Here is a 19,637-nt window from a genome sequence, read left to right on the forward strand (position 1 = left end):
AACACCAGAGGATGTTCGGAGAATAAATTTGGAATACTGGTTTGTTCTATAACTTCAGGGTGGACGACGGTCGGTCATGGGGAAGGACGGTCAGTATGCATTTTAGAAAGTCGGCATACCCAGGGTCTTGTATGTTATAAGTGTTGCGCCATGTGTAATCGACGCCTTGTACGGGGGATTGGTTTGTTTGTATAAATATATTTGTATAAATGTATGTGATCATAGCAAGCTTGGCCGGTTTGTTATGTTGTTAAACGTGGATCAGAACGGTTAGGGAGGAGGTAGGCACTCCGAACCTCTAGCCGTCAACAGGCGGCAGTGGGCTCGCAAGAGTCTGGGCGCACGTTAAACACAACATATAGTGCTGAGGAGTTACTGAATGGCCTCCGTGCGTAACGAGGTATGAATCAACATACCACTGTGGTACCGCCTAGTCGGCCCTGATGTCGTATGTAAGGAAATGTTGGCACGGGGTGGTACGTGGATGACAGTCCACACCTAGCAGAGGGGGAGATGTGCCAGAGGGGCAATCCACCTTTGTGAACAGGCTAGGCTGGCGAAAACTGTCAATATTTCCATGCCCAGAGCAAGCGGGATGGGGACAAGACTGTCGGTTTCAAAACTGAGTGGCTGATAGGTACTACGGACAGTCAGACTGTGAGATCGCTATCGACTGCGTCGCCAGCCGGTCAGAGAGCATTATGGCAAGTTGTTCATAAATGCATCTGGCTCAATGTACAGTCAGGCCACAATAAGCCGAAACAGAATGCGTTATTAGGCGAGTTGTGCTTCTGTGATCAGCAGGTTTGAAAAGAGCCACTGGGAAGCAGAGGGTTAAGGTGTGTCAATTCAGAGGGATCTGGATTGTATCGCCTAAGGATGGAAAGGGACCTAGCCTAACACTGCACCCGAAGGTAAAATAAGGGGACTTCTTCCGTTCATGAGAGGAGACCTTACCGCCGGAAGTGGAGGCCTGTATCCCTGTTGGGGGAGAGGGGGTCCGGCGTAGGAGACAAGGCGGCCCTGAAAAGCCGGTTGTCCCACGTTTGCGCCTCCTAAACTCATTTGGGGAAAGGTGCATCTAAGATGGGAAGGAGTGCATCCGAACGGGAGAAGGGTACTCTTAACTGGAGGGAGGTTGAAGGGTCAAAGCGATACGAGTCTGTGGCGAATCATATTGGAAGTTGGGGCTAACTAGGTTAGCTGTGGGGGTAGCCACGGTAATCTATGGACGTTACGGCGGCTATGTTAAAGATTTGACAGAAGGTGGTCTGAGGTATGGGTGTCGAGAAGCGAGTGTCGAGTGGTACGCTGATGTAATTGTGGCCGTATTAATGTTTATATTTAATGCGGTGATAATTGTGTACGGTGTTGTTGTGGAAACGGGTGTTGCCGGTTGATGACGTGGTTGTGTTGAGAACATCCTGGCACTGTGGGGCCAGGCGGAGAACGGGTAGGAGCAGTGGTTTATGATTCGTTTTGGACTGTGGTACGGCACTTGTTATCATAGGATGTTTTCATTTCTTTTAATAGAGTTTGTTGTTTGAACATGTGTAAGTTGTTTAGAGTTAGATTAGTACTGAGCGGACTGAATGAATGTGCGGATCTCGAACGCGTGTGGAACATCACATAACGCGCAGATCTTGGAGAGTGTTGAACCATCACATCATGCTGGCTAGCTGCTTAGCTGGTATGAGCGTTTGGGGGATGACGCCGTGATAAGGGCTCGTGCAATGTTATGATTAGAAGCGGCGTAGTGGCGTTGGGTAAGGGATGTTTGTGTATAGAGCGATTGGTTAATAATAACGTTGATTGAGAGTTATTTGCAAAAGTAGGTCGCTTCTGACGTCATATTGTGGGAGCTAGGAAGGGGAGGACCGCGGTGCATCTCTGGGAGGAAAGTAGGGCTGGCTAGGCTATTAGCTTGCTTGCGGCTGTTCTCTGAAAATTGTGGGCAGCATGTATGTGTGGCGGAGTTTTGTAAGTAACGGTTAGGAAGTGTTAGAGTGTGCGGTGGATGTCGTTGCATTGTATTAGGACGAAACAGAGTGTTTTGTGATGATAGTTGTACTTTGTCGCGATACACATCGTTTTATCTGTGTGCACCGTTTGCTATACTGCACATGCGTGTTGGTACGGGAGGTGTTCTGATGTCGCGAGGCGATGTTCCATTAATTCGCTCAAGGGGAAAATGGTGAGAGTTTATATTTTTGCTTTGTGTTATATAAGTATTCTAGAAGTGGGTCCGTTTGTGTTTGTGTTTACTACAGGTTGTATTGCTACAAGTTTTGTGTAAACAAGGGGAGGAATTTAATGAGGGTTTATACTGCAGACAATGCAGTAAGTGTATCAGTAGAGAATGGAGATTTAGCCTGTAACAAGTTAAAATTCACAAGTTAGCTGCTATGGGTAAATGTATCATTTAATAATGGGAACAATATATATCACATATCGCATATGTACAGAGTTAACATTCCTAGGAAATCTTGTTTACAACTCTTTGAGTATTAGCATGTTGGAACTAATCACTAATAATGTTTTATTTCTAACAAGTGGCTTTTGATAAAATGCTTATATTTGTAATGTGCATGAATATTGTTGTGTTAAAATGTGATTTTTAAATCTGTTTAGAGTGCAATTGTTTTGAATAAATGTTTTAGTATAGATAAGTGATGTGGTGTTTATGCTTGGTTAATTTGTTAAATCTTTAATACATAGGCTGATGTTTTAAGATTAGTTGCAAGTCCTTGAATCATAATAGGATAATTTAATGGAGGGGGCTTGTTTATATGTTTTTTAAATGATTAAATGACACGGTCTACAATAATTGGATGTATGATTTTATGACTGTGGGATTGCTTTCATTCCATAGTTCTCTGTGCTTAAGATAAATGATACTGTCTGTGACTAAAATGGCAGGCAACTGTATGTTAATTTTAACGCTGGGGAGGGGGTTAGCCTTCTCCCTAGAAGTGTAGGAATGTGTGATTAAATTCAACCCTGAAGGGCGGCTTCACGGCTTGCCTCTCGGGGGTGGATTGTGTGTAATTAACCCTCTGTTTACAGGATGCTCAAGGGGGGTTTAGGCTAGGGGGCTGTCGGTATGCATAGGTCACGGGAAACCAAGGGGGGATGGTAACACCTGTTGGTTATGATCACTGTTACAGACAACAGGAAGACAGGTCACAGGTGAAGATAGGAGAGAACAGTCAAAGTGAGATAACAGATGGAGTTATTTTTAAACTGGAAAGGGGTTGTATGGTGACGAACCGTGATCAAAGGCAGCGTGAGGGAGATAGGAAGTGACAGGAAGTGGAGAAAGGGGGGCTAATACAGGAGACAGTTGGAGAATGAATGAGAAAATCAATAAGATAATCATTCAATTGGTTTATGACTTTTGAATGGTGACTGGTTGATGAGGGAATAATTTGAAAAGGTCAGTGCACTAGAAGGCATTGATATGTTTTAAGTTGAGAAGGAGGTTCTAGTCTTCTTCTGAGAGTAGGAATACAGTAAGGAGACTGTAGGAGTCTAAGTGGAGTATATATTGGATTAGCCTAAAGTGAAGTTGAGAGAAGTGAAGTTGAGAGCAGGAAAGCTGAGAGCAAGAGAGAAAGAAACAACTAACATTGTCTGTGGACCCGAATGGTGATTAATGGGTTGAGTGATGTATGTTGAATGACAGTTTTTGATGCAGGAGTGAAACAGGCGTGAATGTTTTTTTTTCTTTGTGAATGTTTCACTAAAGTAAATCTGTGGATGATTGTGTGCCAGGTGTTTTTTTTTTCTTTTTTTTAGTGAATGATTGAGGCTGTGAGATATTGAATGGAAGAGTTTGTTTGGTTTCATATCATTTGTTTGAATGAAGGAGTTTATTTTATTACTTTAATTTGATTTTATTTCTTTTGCATGTCTTAGAAGTTAGAAGTTGCTGCTGAGAAGTCAGTATATATATGGATGAGGTATTGAATTTACATTTTTAGATTTCTTTTCTATTTTAATCTTTGATTGTGTGGACTGAAATGTGTTTGAATGAAGCCTGTAGGGGAGACTGTGCTAACTTAGAGGTGTCAAGTCACAAAGACATGTTTGAATGGAACAGTTTGTGTGATGATGATGTGTGTGAAACGAGTGCATGTGGGTCACCACAGGGGTGAGGGAGCGATGTGCATGTAAGTTTGATTATATTTTAGATTTTTTACTTTAATATTTTCTCTGTATGCATGAAGCGTTCACAAGTGGTCTGCCACATGTGTAATAGAAGGATGTGAATTACTGTTTGGTTTTGATTATTTGTCTTTTTCTTTTCCCAACAATTTTTTCAAGATCTGGTGAGAGGGGTCTTGTGCCGAGAGTGTGGAAGCTGGGGAAACATCAGAACAGGATGTCAAAAGAGCTAAGTAGTTCCATCACGTGTGTGTGAGTTTTTCAATGGTTCTTCTCTTACAAGTATGTTAAATTGAAGAATAATCAGGATTGCAATTGTGCTTTTGTCTCCTCACAGTTCAGTCGAGGGGGGAATGCGGAACGGCACATGTACAGGAGTCATAACTGTTGAGTATGAGTACATTCCATTAGATTACGACACGGTGGAGTGAACTTGTTCAGTTATTTCCTGTTGAGAAACGATTAGATTATGGAAAGAGGTCGCTTGTGGACACTAGCCCCTCCTTCATCATAACCCCGGGAACAGAGGCCAGGTTGGATTTGTGAAAACAGATGTGGTACACAGGTTTGGGAAACGTCCAGACTGAGAGAGCCGTCTGTAAATCCGAGGAAGGGCAGTCATAGGTCAAAATATGACAGGATCACAGGCCTACAACAATTGCTACGGCTGAGGCTGGCTAGCATAGGGGGGAAGGGGGAGGCAAGGCCGGTCTGAGACTGTGCAGAAAATGTGAGCAAGGTCCTCTGTGGGATGTGAAATTTGGTTGGTGTGGAAAACGGGGGGTAACTGAACAATAGCTACTGATGGTCTCTGTTTGTGTACATTTTATTTGGTAAAACGCGCAAATAGAGGGCGGATATATTAACACAACGCAGGGTAAGGACATACATATAGATTAGGGTCAAAGTGAGGATAGATAGTAAAAAAATAAATAGAAATTTCTCATTGAGTGTCTGCTTTCCCCGCCCGACTGGAGCTGTGGAGACCAAGGTGGTAAGGTGGTATGACCAGAGATGGTCATAAGGGGGAGGATAGATGAGAAAGTCAATTGATTAATTATGCAAACATGATTGTACTATTTTAAGAAAGAATTAACAGGAAGAAAAAATTGATGTAAAATGAATATTGTGATACTAATGTATGTTTTCTCTCAACCAGATCATCTAAAAGAGTGTGGGAACAACTTTCTGTAGATTAAGAAAATTGGGTTATAAAATTCATGTTTAGATTATTTTTAATTGTTTTTAGAAAATTGAGAAAAATTTGAACAATTTATGATGTTTATTTTTAATGTGAAAAATATTGTATGGTTAGTATGTATAGAAATCAAGTCAATGTACTGGTTATGACAATATTAATTGTCAATGTGAGGAATGTGGTAACATTGACTGTGTATTTCATAATCCATTTGTCTATAATTAGAATCCATATGTCTATAATTAGAAAAACCATAAGGCAAGAGTCTGGTGTGCCCTAAGGGGGATACTAGCGTGACAGAATCGGTTTGAGCCCATATGAAACCCCTGCTGTTGTTGAAACTGTATTTAGACAGCCATTCCAAACCCCCACTCAAGCAAATGTGGTCAACCACTAGAAACAAAGGAACTGAAAAGTCACACTTAGCGCCTAACATATTACAGACAGAGAGAAACAGAGGTCTGATTACAGACCTAAACTACTTTTGAGATTAACCAAAAGGTACATGGAAACTAATTCATAAATAAGATCAAACTAACTAAACCATATCAATTTAAAAGGTAACTGACTCATTAGATTTGAATATCATTTAGTATGTCAATCTGGTTATGAAGGTAATAGAGTGTCCTTTCACTCTTGTTGTAAACCATATAAGCTTTAAATCATAGTTGTAATACAAAGTGTCAGTCTGGTAAATAAGGGTTGGTACTGGCTCTTGTGGACTATTTGGTATTGGCCTAGAAGCAATGACTGTACTGGGTTAATGCTAGATAGTCCATAGATTCATTACACAAACCATGTATATGGGAAAATCAAATAATATAAAGGGAATGTTAAAATGTCTGATTCATCACAGAGGGGAGAAAAGAGGCCTCCCTCCTTATCAAGCAAAGGATGGGGCCACCAGCAGACCTCCCCGCTGTTGATACTGGAAGAAGACACCCCAAGGAGAGACAGGGGGGCGGGACGCCCCCCCAGAAGATCATCTGATTGGGACCTAAGGAACAGAGAAGACTCCATATATAGAATCAAGAAACCTAATTGGACCAAACGTATTATTAGACTGTTATTATTGCTGGAAATCAGAGTATTTAACAGAGAGCGCGGTGTTTGAGAAGGAGGCCAGACAGATGCATCCATCCCCAGGGGGTCTTTCTGGTCTCCACCACTTCCACAGACTGCCCTCTTGCCGCGACGTGAGTAAACTGTATGGAGTTATCACTGTTTGTGATATATAGAGTAAGATGCCTATCTTAGACCAGGTTTAACCATGTGGTGGCAAAAGTAAGGTAGTCTATTCCATTGATAAACATGACTAATTTTATGTGCAGACTTGTTTTGATGTGAGAGCCACCGTGAATGGGCTATGATTATGTAAACCTCATCAATCCTGTTGTACAATCATGTCTTATGAAAAATGATGAATAATCCCTGTATGCAACTGATGCATTTTCACCTTTGCGCCTCTCGGCAATAAATACATGAGTTTGAATTCGAACTCTGTGATCTTGACTGCACGTTTATTCCTTGCTGGCTATATTTGAAGTCAGATGAGGAGACCATTCTATCACTTATGATCTTTCCCTCCTTCCAGATAACAACCTCATTGTACTGTGATTAATCTAATGTATTGATTTAAGATACGACACGCGTGCATGCGCATTTTCTTTTTGACGGCACTCACACGCCAAGCCAGGCTAATCGTGGAAATGTAATGTTATGTTCGAATCCGTAGAATACATATTTATCAAAACAAATTTTTTTTCAAAACAACTACCAGATTCACTCATAACGTTATTTCGCGTGACGACACAGCCCAGCTGTCAGAAACTGTACATTGTAACATTATATAACATAACGTTATATAATGTTATTTCGCGTTTTATTCATAATGTTATTTCACGTGACAACACAGCCCAGCTGTCAGAAACTGTACATTGAGGGGATTTGAATCACTGTACATTGAGGGGGTTTGAATCACTGTTTACACTCCCCACTTACTGTACCATGTTCTACATATAGAACCTCATCTCATGCACCGGTTTGAATCAAAGCCCTATCGAAAGTACTCAAGCTCTACTGTCTTTAACTATAAATGTTTACACTCCCCACTTACTGTACCATGTTCTACATGAACCTCATCTCATGCACCGGTTTGAATCAAAGCCCTATCGAACGTACTCAAGCTCTACTGTCTTTAACTATAAATGTTTACACTCCCCACTTACTGTACCATGTTCTATATATAGAACCTCATCTCATGCACCGGTTTGAATCAAAGCCCTATCGAAAGTACTCAAGCTCTACTGTCTTTAACTATAAATGTTTACACTCCCCACTTACTGTAGAACATGGTACATGAGTATATAGTATATAGGGATGTTGCACTTGAGCACCACAGGTTTCACAACGCAATTATTGTTGTTATTATTATTTACAAGGCATTTATTTAAAAAACATACATACCCTAACCACATAACAGATATTTAAAAGGTAATTAACAGGCATGTTCTGCAACATATATCCACTCTTGAACAATGAAAAACTCCCTTTTCTTCTATTTACAAATAAGAGCAGCTCTGAAGGCTCACGTGTCCCATGGGATGTTGCACTTGAGCACCACAGGTTTCACAACGCAATTATTGTTATTATTATTTACAAGACTGGGCATTTATTTAAAAAACATACACCAGCGTTGCTAATATGGGCTAATATGGCGTGTTCTGTGATGCAATTAACCAGGGGGATTATCGCGTGTATTAACCTGGGGGAGCCTCATGCGCAGTAACGAGCACTTGGGGGGAGCCTCTTGAGGGGGTAAACGAGCGCAGAGCGCTGGTATTCACGAAGGAGAGCGCTGGCCAACGCTGGCCAATCAGAGAAACGCAGAAGGACATGTTGGTTGCCCAAAGTATTCACGCGTACTGTACTGTACCCATTCTGCAATCTGTTAATTAAAATGTTCAATCAATCAGTATATATTTGTTATTTATTTTTGGTATAGAGACCGTTTTCGCCTAAAGGTACATGCCTAAGTAAATGGAAGATTGCTCCACTTCTGCAAGGTCAATTTGCATGTTCTTGGTATCTAGCAATATCTAGGGACCTGGGGGTATGTATTTCCAGTGTCAGAAATATTGTGTCTGTTACTAGTAATTATTCAATTGTAATGAATAAATTAATTATGATTAATTATGATTTATGATTTTGATGATGATGATGATGATGATGATAAAAAATGTATACGGGTAGGAGAAAATGCTCACTGAGCTCATTCACCACCTTATTGAGATCATGTGTACAAAAAATCTAAGCAAATGAACCGCGGGAAGATGATTAAACAGAAGGATTTGTAGATATAGTAATTAATGATAATCGACTTTAATTATAAATTCATATTTGACCTTGAACTTGACCTTGACCTTATTATGGCCAAATCATACATCTATGGATAGGGGAAATGCTCCTCTTTCCAATGGCAGGGTTGAATCTGGATTTAGTCATTTCTTGCGGTTTTTCCGATAATTTGCATTTTCCGATAAATTTGTATTTCCGATAAATCATATAAAACATCGGTAAAAATGAAAATATACACTTTGACTACTGTTTTTGATAGGGTTATGGTCTTTACTCTTGGCTACAAAAACAATATTTAAAAACATTGACCTCTTAACATCCAAGGGCCCACATGTGGACGATTCTTTGCCGACCTCTAGTGGCTCGGGTGTGCATTTCTTTTAATACAATATATAGATAGAATTAAAGCCCTATTTTTTGCCTGTTGATTTCCCTTTGAGGTGACAGAATCCGTTCAGCGGTTCTCGAGTTACATGCCGATATGTGAGGCGTGCCCCAAAGTACGCAAAAGTACACATTACCACCCCCGACTCCCGGGGCTCTAGCTCCGTCAATCATTTGGCGATCTCGAAAATCTTTGCACAGGGTTGTTTCCAATGATACCCAATGATATGATAATTGGGGACCTTAAGGCTTAACAGGTTAACAAGCATAATTTAATGTTGCCCAGTTGTGGCCTGTTGAGGGGCAATACATGATATCAAAAGTTCCAAAACATCTATTGTATTTGTATGATCCACTATATAAACATAGTAATTATAATAATATCTACATACGTGGCATTTGATTGGAGGCTAGTCTCACTTTGTCCCACAGCAACATTAAAATAGTTTAGATTTGTGTATGTTGTTTAGGTAAAAAAAAATACTTGAAAGTAACGCAATAGTTACTTTCTGAAGTAACTAGTTACTTTTATAATTTGTAACTGAGTAAGTAATTTTGTAACTTTTTGGAAGAAGTAACTAGTAACTGTAACTAGTTACTTTTTAAAAGTAACTTGCCCAACACTGATCAATACTGACTGACCAAGCCGGAACCTGACTTCATCAAGCAGATCACAAACCAGTTCTAATGTAATTAACAATTGAGTGAGGAACACACACACACCGGTGGAACAAGATTACACTCCACACAGGAGCCAGAATGAGTGAATTACCATGTTAATGTCTAGAACGAAAGTCAGCCTTTGTGATTAGGGAGGGGGTAGGCACCCCGAACCTCTAATCACAAACAGGCGGCGGTGGAACTGTGAGGTTCTGAGGGCACGTAAAATCACTTTTATAGTGCTGGGGAGATACTGAATGGCCCCTGTGTCTAATGAAAGATGACCAACATCTTACCGCGGTACCGTCTAGTTGGCACGGCTGTCGCATGTAAGGAAATGTGGGCACCGTGTGGTACGTTGATGACAATCAACACCTAGCAGAGGGGGCAATGTGCCAGAGGGGCAATGCACCTTTGTGAACAGGCAAGGCTGGTGAAAACGGTCAAAGTTTCCATACCCGTAGCTAAACGGTTTGGGGATCAGACCGTCTGTTTCTAAACTAAGTGGCTGATAGGTACTACAGACAGTTAGCCACTTGGGGTCCTGACTTGAAGACGGACTATGAGGTCGCTATCGACTGGGTCACCGGCCAGTCGGATAGCGTATGGCATGAGACCATAAATGCGTCCGGCTCAGGCCACAATAAGCTAACTAACCGACTGCGTTAGTATGCTAGTTGTGCTTCTGTGATCAGTGTTTTTGAAAATAAAATGCTGGGAAGCAGAGGACTAAGGTGTGTCCATTCAGAGGAATCTGGATAGTAAGACCTAAGAATTGGAAAGGGACCCAGCCTAAAACTGTGCCCGAAGGTACAAGGGGACCTCTCGTTCATAGAGGAGACCTTGCTCTGGAATGGGAGACCTGCATCTCTGGTGGACGGGGGGGGGGTCTGCGGCCAAATGCAAGGCATACCGGCGTAGATTCAGCTCGACCATCAGGTGTATCCTAAGTAAGGGAAGGAATGCATCCGAACGGAAGAGGTGTACTCTAACTGGAAGGAGGTTGAAAGGGTCAAAGTGCAAATAAATGTATTGTCATTATGCTATGTGGACTAGTCGACTCCAGTACTAGGTACGAGAAAGTGTTTAAATACTGAGTAGTCTCGACATTAGAACACACTGGACAGAACCAAGTTGTCTGTGTACATTATTTGTATCATGTGAACCGATTCTACCGCGACTGCTGAATAAATCAACTGGAGAAATCTGAAAACCATTGAATTTCAACCTGTATCCAGCATCTACTTTCTTGCCCTGAAATTGGTCATTCTATCATTGTTGTTTACAAAGTCATAGCTTATTTGTATACTTCACCAGTTCTTCAGCATGGTTCAGTGGAAAACAAGCCAGTTCTTCAGCATGGTTCAGTGGAAAACAAGCCAGTTCTTCAGCATGGTTCAGTGGAAAACAAGCTGGTTCTTCAGTGTGGTTCAGTAGGAAACAAGCTGGTTCTTCAGTGTGGTTCAGTAGGAAACAAGCTGGTTCTTCAGTGTGGTTCAGTAGGAAACAAGCTGGTTCTTCAGTGTGGTTCAGTAGAAAACAAGCTGGTTCTTCAGTGTGGTTCAGTAGAAAACACACTGGTTCTTCAGCATGTTCAGTAGAAAACAAGCTGGTTCTTCAGTGTGATTCAGTAGAAAACAAGCTGGTTCTTCTTCTTTTTTTTTACTTACATTTTTATTTTCAGTTTCTTGATTTACAAACAAACATCCACGTACAACATTACAATTGGCGGTCAAAATTATAAGAGACAGTACAATACAATTCGACAGATAATAACTAAAAGATATAGCTGATAGTAGAAAATAATATCAATATCAAATGAAGAGTTGACCTAAAATAAATTAACAAAAAAATTAAAAATTAAAAAGGATATAAAAGAATAAAGTGACATGGGTTCTTTGGTACCTTCATAGTTCATTTTCATTTCGAATTCTATTTCTCTTCCTGTCTCCTTTTCACTCTCCTGTGATGTCATTTCTTTTCTTCCTATACTCTTCCCACTTCTCCCATTTTGACTCAAACTTCTCGTCTTGTAGCCTCAGCCTATGTGTGATTCTCTCCATTTCCTGTACCCCCCCTACTATCTCTGTCCATTGTTCTTTCGTCTGTGATTCTACTCTATACCACATTTTCGTCAATGCTTTCTTGGCTGCTACTAGTAATATCTTAATCAAGTATTTGTCTTCCCCCTGAATTCCTTCCTGTGTTAAGTTCCCTAAATACAATACTTGGCCTGTCTGGGGTATTTCATATCCCACTATTTCATTTATTATCTCTCCTATCTCTTCCCAATAGTGTTACAATAGGTTTGTATTAAACTAAGGTTTATTTCCGCATGGACGGAGTTGAGTGTGACAAGGCTATGTGGAGAGCTGGATGAAAAATGTCAACGTGAGATTATAATAAAAGTGTAAGCAACTTGGAGAATGCTTCAATCGTCAATTCTGTAGTTCGGGGTACAGTATAAACCAAGGCAGAATTTAACAAATAGTTCTTTATTATCTGACATCCCCAGAATATGTGTGTGTGGTTTGCTATTTCCCGTCCACATTTTCTCCAGCATATAGTTTCCCTGTATTTCTAGTGTTATAAAGAATCTAATTATGTTTTTCCACCCAAACTCCCTCCATATCCTTGACCCTGTCGTTGTGTGTTGTATCTTATGTTATACCATTCTTCTTCTGTTATCTCCGTTTCTAATTCCTTCTCCCACTTTTCCTTTATATATATGGTTGTGATGTCCTTGCTGTCCATTATTGCCTGATATAGTGCTGATATCCGCCTCCCCTTCCTTCCTTCGTATTGTTAGATTCTGATCAATCGGCCAGTATCACGTCTTCATCTGTTTGGCTTGTGTAATCATCTCCCCATCTGCGTTGTGTTTTATCTCTCCGACGTCTCATACACTGGCTGATACAATCCTTATCATTCCCCGTTAGTGCAATCCGCAAACCATAATAATTCTCCACCTTCGTAAGAATTCGACACTTTGACAGCATACCTTTCTTGAAAGAGCGTTGTTTATTGATATAAACAGAAGCCTCAGCCCAGATGTTATCAGATTGTATTTTCATTGATATCGTCTCTGCTGTTATTCAGTCCAATGGTGGCTCATGATGATGTGTCATTCCCCCCCCCCCCCCCCCACCGGCGAGGGTGAGAGGGATGAGAGTCTCTGATGGTATCTTCCCTCCTGTGGAATTCGTTTATTTTGTTCTGACCTTACCCGGAACCACTGTTCAATTTATATGATCTCCGTCATAGCAACGACGGCTCCGCCCCTCTTCTGGTTGTCATGCGACGCGCTGTCATGACAACTGCTAATAACCTTTCACACATTGTCTGTGTGTGTGTGTGTGTGTGTGTGTGTGTGGGTGTGAGTGTGTGTGTGTGTCTGTCTTAAGAATATAGTATTCTAAAACTTTTTTTTTCTACACAGCCTGCACTAATGATGAAGATGATTGGACCCCCGCAGCGCTGCACGAGTTGAATCTCATTGACCAACAAGCCTTAGAGGAACAAGCCTTAGAGCAACAAGCCGTCGAGGACATCGTCGCCCTACACACCCCTGAGGTCTACGTTCAACAACAACCCAGGACTCGTGAAGCGCCATACTCCATGAAATACAAATGTACAGTACTATCCTGCCATGCTAGACTACACAGGGCTATACCCTATGACAATGTGTATCAGAAATGCAGATATCTTAGAATGTAACTAATTAACTTGTGGGGGCGTCGTTGTTTTTATTTTTATTTTTTATTTTAAATAACTAATCATGGATAATAATTTAAACGGTATCGATATATTGGACTGCTCAATGCCTGATATAGACGACCTTGAAGCCTTTGTGTTCTCTAATAACTCTAACGCCTGGTTATCCAACATAGATCTAGAAATCACCAGCCCCAACTTAGAGCCTCATGATTATCGTCATACAATAGATATGATTAAAACGCTTAGAGCCGAAGTTGATGGCTATCTGAACACCGATGAACCTAACCCCATGCTATACAACATAGATCTACAAAATCTAGAAAGCACCAGTCTGGATTATAGTCATTCAATAGAGTTGCTTAACACTCTTACATGTTTGAATACCCAATCGTCGGTCGAAAACGAGGCCTTGCTCGCAGCTATAAGTGAGGCACAGGATAGTATTCTAGCGTTACACTCAGATACATCGCTCGAAAATGATTCCTTTTCAAACGCTATACTTGAGACAGAAGCTAGTATGCGAATGCTATGCACAAATACCTACAATAATAATGACAACAAACTAGTGAGACTCCTGCACAACCTTCACTTTAGGACTCACCTAACACCAGCCCACTTTAGCAGGCTGGGATGGCTTAGGGTTGAAGAAAGAGTACACCAGCTTAAAATGCTACTGGTTTTTAAAGTACTAAAAGAAACGGTCCCCAAGTACCTAGTCAATTATTTTAATAAAGTAGGAGATGTCCACAAACACGCCACAAGAGGAAGCCCCACGGACCTGGTCCCGCCGAGAGTCAGGACATGCATGGGGAAAGATGCATTTTTTTACTCGGCTACGGTAATGTGGAATGCCCTGCCAACATTTATAAAACTCCTGAACTCCCCTCTCGGATTTAAATCCGCCCTAAAAACATGGCTCAGCAGCAACTCAAATTGGTCTTAAAATGTTTTTTTTATCTCTTTTATCATAACTTGGCTTTTATTTCTTTTATCATGAGTTGCTTTTAAGGGTTTGCGGATTTTCTTTTAACATTAGTTAACTGTATGAGTTGTCAGGTTAGGTGTTTTTATAATTTTTTTTTTAGAATGCGTCCTGTCAGTGTACATGTCCATTTGTGTTTCTGTGCCTTTTTATGTTCCATGTATGGACCACAATGGAAACAAGCCTTGGCTTTATTGTGTTTTATCCATTTTTGACCTGCGTTATTGACACTGTTATTGTCTTGTCTTTTAAAATGTTTTTTTTGTCATACGATTTGTGTCAAAATAAAGTATTCAATTCAATTCTAATACAACGAGCCTGAAGATTCTGTGGGTTGGGATGAGACCTTAACTGAATTAGATGAAATGCATGCAGCGATGGCGAGTCCCTTAGCATCAACCTCTAATAATACACGCATACCAAACACCCTCATGACAACCCCCTCAAACGCTGAGAATCCTACTATGCAAACTGGTAGAGGTCGCGCTACAATACATAGTCGTGGACGTTATAATAACATAGAACTGAGAGAACATTTTAACTTAAAACCTGCGGTGGGTCCACCTGACTTCGAGGCTTTCCATAATATTATTATGAGCACCGTGGACCGCGTTCTAACTAGAATTGAGAGCGTAACAACCGACGGTGATATCATACAGGTATCGTTAATAGGTGAGACTATGCCAGAAGCGGTTTATAGAAAGCTCACTAAAGGTTGTGATGATCTAGAGGCTTTCTACCTGATACTCGATCAGATAGTGCAATCAAATCATGCAATACTCGCTGATCCAACCTTACAACTGATGGCACAGATCGTACAAGTGCCTAGGGGTGAAGGGGGTGTCAGAAGAAAAATCGACGGTTTACTAGACAGCGAGATCTTAGCCAAGAAACGTTGTTACTTAAACATCATAATAAACCCAGATGATCAACAGTGTTTTGCCACGAACGTTGCGTTACTCTTAGATCCTTCTATAAATCAAGATATTGCCTACCAGAGAGGTAATGATTTACATACACTTGCAGATCTTCCTGAAGGAGGTGTGAGTTTCACCGATATACAACGCTTCGAGAGGGTTTTAAATCGTTCAATAATCGTATTCTTTCGAGATGATAAAGGTTTCTCGCATTATAATTCAGGGTTTGTAGGAGTGGAGCCCGCTCTCCATTTGCTCTTACATTCCGGGCATTACTACGGCATAACAAGATTACAGGCTTTTCTAGGCACACAGTACGTGTGTCTGGGGTGTTATGCGGGCTACAGTCGTAAAGGTGGACACACATGTAAGACTACTTGTTCCATATGTCACCACGCTGATTGCCATACAAAGCCAAAAGCGCTACGGCACTGTAAAGATTGCAATAGGATTTGTCAATCGTCTTTCTGTTATGAGCAACATAAAGCAAGTCGTCCGACCGCGCTAAAACAGCGATCTGTTTGCGAGGCATATAAAAAATGTGAAAACTGTGGTGATCTGTTCTACATCGGGGCCTCGAAACCAAAAGAACACGTGTGCAGGACGGCTATCTGTTACACATGTAAGGACCCTTTACCTAACGAGATGGCCATACGTGATCATAAATGTTATTTCAAAACATTACCCGTCGAGACTAAACCACCTCCCTGTCTAGTGTTTTACGATATTGAATCTTTTGTGGACTGCAATAATATTCATGTGCCGTATCTCATTTGCAGTCAAATTAATAATCCTAAGGACTCGTGGAGTGGCAAAGACTGCGTTAAGCAATTTCTTAAACATTTTCGAAAACGTCGCTATGCACGTCACACCTTCATAGCCCATAATAGTCGCGGTTTCGATAGCTATCTAGTTTTAAATCCGATGGTTAAAGATGGATTAACCCCCGATCTAATCACACAAGGTAGTAAAATCCTATGTTTAAACGATAAAACATTTCAACAATGTTATATAGACTCCGTCTCCTTTCTACCAATGAAATTAAGCCAACTACCCGAAGCAATGGGGTATACTGATCAAATGAAAGGCTATTTTCCCCATTCATTCAGCTCTCTAGACAACCTTAACTACATAGGTAACTATCCAGCACCAGAGTGCTATAACCCTGATGGAATGTCCACGTCAGAAAGAGCGAAATTCTTTCTTTGGTACGACAGCGTTAAGACAGGTGTTTTTAATTTTGCATCAGAAGCGCTACGTTACTGTACCAACGATGTGGATATACTCAGCCGCGGATGTCTGACATTTCGGGAGGATTTCATTAAAGAAACATCGGTCGATCCGTTTCAGTCTATCACCATAGCATCGGCCTGCTTACGAGTTTTCAAAACACAATATCTAAAGCCAAACGTTTTAGCCGTACCAGATCCATCCAATTATAAAAGTCAGAAATGTTACTCTACTGCAGCCATACAATGGCTCGAATACATGTCTAAAAAACATGGTATTTCCATAAAACATGCTTTGAATGGTGGCGAGACACATGTAGGCCCATACTATCTAGATGGATATCATGACAACGGCGTAGAGAAACACGCTTTCGAATTTTACGGCTGTTTTTTTCACGGGTGTACAAAATGTTACAAAGCCCACGATCTGAATCCTTTGACCCGTAAACTGTATGGAGAAATGTATACAGATAGTTTAGCTAAGATAGATGTTTTAAAATCAACGTACGGTATCTACACAACAGTTATGTGGGAACATGACTGGAAAGTTTTGAAAGATACAGACGTACAACTTCAAACTTTCCTTAAACAATATCTGTACAGTCTGACTGACGAATGTTTTGATCCTAGAGAGGCTTTGTACGGAGGACGCACATCAGCTATTAGATTACGTTACACTACAACAGCTGATGAGAAAATATCGTATAACGATGTGTGTTCTTTATATCCCCACGTTATGAGCAGTGCAGAGTATTTTTACCCTACAGGCCATCCCGTTATTATACGCAGTGATTTCAAGGACCTTATTTTGGACTGATCAAAGCAACTGTGAATCCTCCGCGGGGATTATTCTTCCCGGTACTCCCCTATAGAGGAAACGGTAAACTCCTATTCCCATTGTGCCGAACTTGTGCTCTCGCAAACAATCAGGAAAGTGATTGTCTGCACACGGATGTTGAACGCTCGTTAACAGGTGTATGGATTACCCCCGAGTTAAACAAAGCTATAGAGCTAGGCTATCGCGTAGCTGAAATCCACCAAGTATGGGATTTCCCTGAACGTAGTAACGATATTTTTGGCTCGTACGTTAAAGCTTTCTTGAAAGGCAAGACAGAATCGAGCGGCTACCCCTCTGACGTGGTCACCGAGGCCGAAAAAGATCGATACATAACCGAATACCATAGCCGCGAAGGGGTACTGCTAGATAAGGCCTCAATCATATCGAACCCCGCTAAAAGGTGTCTGTTCAAATTGATGTTGAATTCTTTTTGGGGTAAATTTGCTCAACGCTCTAATTTACCAAACACTGTGTTATTAAGAAACCCTACAGAGTTCTTTAAACTTTTATTATCTGAAGAATATAATGTCAAGTACTTTTCATTCCTTAATGATGACATAGCATTAGTACAGTGGGGTTATACGGAGCGTCATCTTCTCAGTCAAAGAGATACCAATATTTTCATAGCATCCTTTGTGACAGGTTATGGCCGTATGCATCTGTATAGTTATCTACATAAACTTGGTGAAAATGTTTTATATCATGACACTGATAGTGTGATTTATAAGACAGATAAAGATGATGAGAGTTTGCCTTTAGGATCCTATTTAGGTGAACTGACTAGCGAGCTACGCCCGGACGAATCCATCATCGATTGGGTAACTTGTGGACCCAAATCATACGCCTATCGTACAAACCAAGACAATGTTGTCTTGAAGGCTAAGGGGATTACCCGGACTTATAATAGCTGCAAAACGGTCTCATTTGGGTCTATGTGTAATTTAGTTGAACATTATCTAAAACGTGACCCTTCAACCCCTGACCACATCCCATATGCACCCCAATTCAATATAAACAGATGTAAAAAAGATTTAACTCTTTCTAACGCCAACGTCTTGAAGAAGGTCAGAGTGGTTTATGGCACACAGGGCTATACCCTATGACAATGTGTATCAGAAATGCAGATATCTTAGAATGTAACTAATTAACTTGTGGGGGCGTCGTTGTTTTTATTTTTATTTTTTATTTTAAATAACTAATCATGGATAATAATTTAAACGGTATCGATATATTGGACTGCTCAATGCCTGATATAGACGACCTTGAAGCCTTTGTGTTCTCTAATAACTCTAACGCCTGGTTATCCAACATAGATCTAGAAATCACCAGCCCCAACTTAGAGCCTCATGATTATCGTCATACAATAGATATGATTAAAACGCTTAGAGCCGAAGTTGATGGCTATCTGAACACCGATGAACCTAACCCCATGCTATACAACATAGATCTACAAAATCTAGAAAGCACCAGTCTGGATTATAGTCATTCAATAGAGTTGCTTAACACTCTTACATGTTTGAATACCCAATCGTCGGTCGAAAACGAGGCCTTGCTCGCAGCTATAAGTGAGGCACAGGATAGTATTCTAGCGTTACACTCAGATACATCGCTCGAAAATGATTCCTTTTCAAACGCTATACTTGAGACAGAAGCTAGTATGCGAATGCTATGCACAAATACCTACAATAATAATGACAACAAACTAGTGAGACTCCTGCACAACCTTCACTTTAGGACTCACCTAACACCAGCCCACTTTAGCAGGCTGGGATGGCTTAGGGTTGAAGAAAGAGTACACCAGCTTAAAATGCTACTGGTTTTTAAAGTACTAAAAGAAACGGTCCCCAAGTACCTAGTCAATTATTTTAATAAAGTAGGAGATGTCCACAAACACGCCACAAGAGGAAGCCCCACGGACCTGGTCCCGCCGAGAGTCAGGACATGCATGGGGAAAGATGCATTTTTTTACTCGGCTACGGTAATGTGGAATGCCCTGCCAACATTTATAAAACTCCTGAACTCCCCTCTCGGATTTAAATCCGCCCTAAAAACATGGCTCAGCAGCAACTCAAATTGGTCTTAAAATGTTTTTTTATCTCTTTTATCATAACTTGGCTTTTATTTCTTTTATCATGAGTTGCTTTTAAGGGTTTGCGGATTTTCTTTTAACATTAGTTAACTGTATGAG

The sequence above is a fragment of the Notolepis coatsorum genome, assembly GCF_963971535.1.
Source record: "Notolepis coatsorum genome assembly, chromosome: 10".
Taxonomy (NCBI): Eukaryota; Metazoa; Chordata; class Actinopteri; order Aulopiformes; family Paralepididae; genus Notolepis; species Notolepis coatsorum.